Source organism: Conger conger, chromosome 4 (genome assembly GCF_963514075.1).
Source record: "Conger conger chromosome 4, fConCon1.1, whole genome shotgun sequence".
NCBI lineage: Eukaryota > Metazoa > Chordata > Actinopteri > Anguilliformes > Congridae > Conger > Conger conger.
Window position 1 is genome coordinate 41,516,223 of NC_083763.1, and position 5,403 is coordinate 41,521,625.

Sequence of the window (5,403 nt, forward strand, 5' to 3'; positions counted from 1 at the left end):
TTTCTTGTTACATTTCATTTTCATGTCATGTTACGTTTCATGTTTAGTTCTTGTAACAATTTATTTTTTAGTCTTGTCATGTGAAATTATACAGTTTGTATATGTCACAGTTCACAAACTTGTTATGTCACGATTTATGTTTATTTCATGTTATGTTGTTCCGTTCATTGATTAGCATACACTTTTTTGTGTATTTCTGCAAACATTGCTTTCATGCTTTCTCTCTCTCCCTTGCTGTCACTGACACTTCCCTAATTGTTTCATTTTCCTGTCTACTTACTAATCTACTAACGTTAGATCAGGATTGGGTAATACTAACATTCTAACCATGTGTTCATGTTTACCTTACGTTTCTTGTGCATGTCATTTACTAATTTACTCACGCTAGGTCAGGATAAGTTTATTTCTAACGATTACTAATTATCTTGTTAACTTGTCAATCCTGCACACCTGATTTCAATTTGCATGCTGCTCTCAAGCTAATTGTCTGCACCTGCCTACACCTGCATATAAACTCAGTGTTCATGTCATGTCTTTGTGAAATTGTTGCCTCCTGTTTATCAGTGCACGGTTGAGTAGGTTTCCAAGCCATTGGCTACCCGTTAAGAGCCAAGCCTGTTTATTGACCATTGCTGCCTGTACCACAAACTCTTGCCTGCTGTCTTTGTACTTTTGCCCCGCGGAACAGACTTCGGTCTTGACTCTTGCACCGCCTTTGACTCCGAGCCTGCCTGCCGTCCGTCTGCACTACTGCCCCGCTGACAGCTTTTCTGGTTACTGGACTTTTTGCATGGTGTACCGATTTCGAGACTGCCTTCTCCCACGGTACTGTACTTTTGTTTCGGCTGGATTATACGTTTATGAACTGCTTGTTTTTCGACTACGCTCATTGGACATTCCCTTAATAAAACCCTGATGGGACTTTATCACATCTTTGTCTGAGTTGTGCATTTTGGGTCCAACCCCCCTACCCCCTATCTCAAAAAGTGAAAAACCAAAATGTTCTCAATGTTTTATTTGTATGAATTTTTTTACTGGACTATTGTTTTCCTAAATGCTCACAAAGCTGTATGTAACCCGGAGGTACCACCTTAAATATTTCTGGCTAATCTGGGGAGGCAAGATCACATGGGTTCGGTGGCCAATTAGAGCCGCAACGGACTAGCCGCAGTATTACAAACGGGAAGTGGATGCGCAGTTAATCAGGTGAATGGGGAGGCTTGAGCGGAGCGGCTGCAGGTCAGTAGGGAAATGTTTGTTGCTGGCATGTTCCAGCATTTAACTGAAACTGCTTAACTGGTTTATTGACTTGTAGATTACAAGTCCTACTATCCTGTGTGAAATCGTGAGAGGGACTCTGGTTGCATGAGTGCTTTTGTCGGAGGGAATAGGTGAGTGGTTGTCCTATTGTTAGTCACATATTAAAACGAACTGACAGTGACTCATGTCGCAAGTTTAAACTGCAGACACTTACCTCGTATCACCAGCAGTCTTTTATCGTATGACTTGAAACAAACTTACCGCTGTTGTGTAGCGATGGTAGTTCGTTTGGTTTTATGTGTTTATTAGCTGGTTAGCTGGTTAGCTAAAACAGGCTAAATGCGGTGCTACGTTAGTGCAGCTCCGGGTTTATTCATGTATAGGAGTTTAACCAGGTTACATACCTGTAGCATATTGCTATTCAGATGGTTACAGTTGGATGCAATGTGAATATGGTGAAATAGATGCTGTATATATATATTTGTACATGTGTTTATTGTATGTATATGTATTTATTAGACAGTTGAATGAAGGCCTTTGCTTAATACAGGCCAGGTTTTTGACCACGAGACTCGAGTATAAGGAATGCAGGATGGCGAGCTAATCAGAACCTAATCTTGACCAAGAAGAAAACCAGCAACCAGCCTTTCACCTGCCAAGGCGGCGCTGCAGCCAAGCCCCATTCACCTCTTTTTCCTCCTTCACACACACACACACACTCTGGTATTTCCCTGGATCAGCACATTAACTCCCTTTCATTGACTGACTATTGGACTAATTGACTTTTTACCCCCGTTTGGACTATGTTGAACACGGGCCAGAGTGAAAGCACCATTGTGTGAAGAGGAGAACTACTAATTCAAACATGTGATATTGAGTTGGGGTATTTTTGGTTGTGTTTTTTGCATTTGGTAGGATTTTTTTTGGTTGAATGAATTAGTGGGAAGATAGTCAGAACCGGTATTTTGCATAATTTGATTTATTATAATTTTGGATGAAATCAATTTTTTTGTATGGCCACTTTTTTGTTGTTTAATTTGTTTATTTCTTTTTTTTCTATTTCAATACATGGTACCTTTTTCAAAGTATACTCATGTCTCCTGAGTCTTCCCTAATATTGGCATCATCGTAATCGCTCCTCCCTAGCCGAATCTGCAAATCTTCTGGTGTCACTAGCCCACATGTTGCTAGTTTACAATTGATTATTTATGACATACATCTATTGTAAACAAATGCGACATAAATTTGGCGAGCCAGCCAGGAGGGAGGTTTTTGATGCAATATTAAAGGTCCACTCATAAATCGTGAACTCAAAAGCTTGGTCCACTAACATAAAATACAGACATGGAAGTATTTGAATTACTCGGTGTTAAAATCCCGAACGCAGTGTTGGTTGTTGGTACAACCCAGCAAATTGGGGAAGTAGAAGAGGTAGTAGATTTCCTCAAACAATATGGTCCTATTGATAGAGCCACAGTTCTGGATAAGCCAGGATCTGAGTTTCACCAAAATTGGGTTGTAGAGTTTACCTCGGGAAAAGCTTTGGCCGAGTTGGAGCCCAAGTTACCCTATACCTTTGTCACAGAGGATGGGGAGAGTACTTATCTTGTTAAATGTCTTGCAAGTATTTACACTGAGAACGTAGGCAACATTAAGACTCAGTCATATCTGTCTGAGCTTGAACGCATAGCTAAAATGAGTGGCAGGAACTATGCTGAAGTTCTGAAAGACATGATGATGAATATCAGTGTCTCCATTGCTGCCATCGATTCTGCCTCTAGTGGAGAATCAGAGGAAATGCTTGAGACCAAGCAGGCAGATGCACTCAAATATTCATCTCAACCTTTTAAAGACTCTCCTGCGGGTACTCCTCATGCAGCTAATGCGGATAGCAAGCCCATGCCTATAGCTTACTCTGCCAGAACGAGAGTTCATCCTCCTATTGGCCCTTGTGATATCAACCCTCCTGAAGTACAGCGCTATGTAGTGGAGCACATTGTAAAGACAGAAGATAACCCCCGTCATATGCTTTCATCCCAGAAACTCCGAGCCTTCTCAGGTAAAATACCAAGACCACCTCATGAAGTAGATTACGATATTTGGCGTGCAAGTGTTGATCTTTTGATGAAAGACCCAGCTGTGTCAGACCTTCAGCGGTCCAGGAAGCTTCTTGAAAGTCTTTTGTCCCCTGCTGCTGACATGGTTAAACATTTGTGCTCTGACACTTTACCCACTGTCTACTTGCAGCACCTTGACTCTGCTTTTGGTACTGTGCGGGATGGCGACGAGCTGTATGCTACGTTCATGGACACTTTTCAGGATGCAGGTGAAAAGCCATCAGCTTATCTACAGCATCTTCAAGTTGCATTGACGCTAACTGTTAAAAGAGGTGGTATAATGGCCAGAGAAGTGAATAAGCATCTTCTAAATCAATTCTGTAGAGGCTGTTGGGACAACTCTCTTATTTCAGAGCTGCAGCTAAAACAAAAAAAAGCCAATCCCCCATCATTTGCAGAGTTGCTATTGCTTCTGCGTACAGAAGAGGATCTTGACGCTGCAAAAAGCGTTCGCATGAAGCAGCATCTTGGCGCAGTAAGACAGAGAGTGACAGTTCACCAGCAGGTTGCTTATACTGAGGAAGAAAAAGGTGTGTGTGCTGCATTAACTACACTTACCCAACAACTTGCCAAGCAAATGGCTGAGATACAGCTCCAGTTGGCAGCTCTGACAGCCAACCAGCAAAAGCCAAAGTTTGCTTCTACATACAAGTCAGCTTCTGCCAGTAGGCAGCATGACAAATATAAATCTGAGAGACAGCCCTCACAAAAACAAGACGCTACCAGACCCACACCAGGGTATTGTTTTCGTTGTGGGCATGACGGGGACACAAAACCCCAATGTGATAAAGAGCCAAATCCTGCATTAGTTGCAGAGAAAAGGAGACAATTCAATGGGAAGTGCCAAAGTTGGGGAAACAAACATCCCTCAGCTGCTCATGACCCTTTAAACTAATTTCAGTTCCTATTACAGGGCGAATGGGGACTGAAACTGAGCCAACATGTCCTGATCATCAGCTCAAGCAACACGCTGACCTCAAGCAGTCAACTGCTCACCCTCCAGTTGTTAAACTGCCTAAAGGACTGGTTGGGTCAAAATGCACCGCTGTAGTTAACATAGCTGGGGTGGAAAGTAACTGCCTTTTAGACACAGGTTCTCAAGTTACAACCATCCCTGTGTCTTTCTACAACCAGAACCTGTCTGACCAACAAGTGAAACCCCTTAACAAACTGTTGGAGGTTGAAGGTGCAGCTGGCCAGTCAGTCCCACATTTGGGCTATGTGGAGATGACGGTGGCTTTTCCCAAAGACTTTCTGGGAGCCAACTTTGAAGTGCCAACATTAGCACTTGTGGTCCCTGACTTGCGTCCTGACACTCCATTACAAGTTCTTATAGGAACTAATACCCTCGATGTACTTTACGAGCTGTATTCCAACAGTGAGATTGCAGGCCACCAACCGAGTTCCTATGGCTACAGAGCCGTACTGAAAACCCTTGAACTACGGCACAAGCAGACCAAAGACGGCAGAGCCGGAGTTATACGGCTGCTCAGCAGGGCCCCGGTTCTTGTTCCGGCAGGCCACACTGTCATTCTGGAGGGATCAGCCAAAGTTCAAGACCCCTTCACTGATCGATGGGCGATAGTGGAACATCCTACTCGGTCATCCTTGCCGGGAGGGTTGTCCATCCAGACTCGTCTTATCACCCTTTCTTCTACTGCACCTCACAAGGTACCAGGAGTAGTTGCTAATGACACAGAACAGGCCATTACCATTTCACCCCTCAGTGTCATTGCTGAACTTGGAGCCTTTCACAGTATCATCTGTCAGCACAGTGTCACAAGCTCCCATGTCTCAGAGGAAGAACCCAGTTCAGGCTTGAACTTCAACTTTGGTGACTCTCCCTTGCCACCTGAATGGAAGGAGCGCCTTACTGAGAAGCTGGGTGCTATGCCTTAGGTCTTCTCTCATTCCGATCTTGACTTTGGATGTAACGATAAGGTGAAGCATCATATCAAGTTACATGATGAGACTCCCTTTAAACTCCGTGCCAGGCCTATCCATCCTCAGGACGAAGAGGCGGTCC

General features: G+C 43.6%; 1 long non-coding RNA gene across 1 annotated transcript; it reads left to right on the forward strand.

Moving 5' to 3' along the window:
- Positions 1-1,213: 1,213 nt before the first annotated feature.
- LOC133125863 (uncharacterized) lies at positions 1,214-4,761 on the forward strand. Its single transcript, XR_009708471.1, has 3 exons — positions 1,214-1,239; positions 1,316-1,391; positions 4,291-4,761. It is a non-coding gene; the product is annotated as an uncharacterized LOC133125863 (long non-coding RNA).
- Positions 4,762-5,403: the final 642 nt, after the last annotated feature.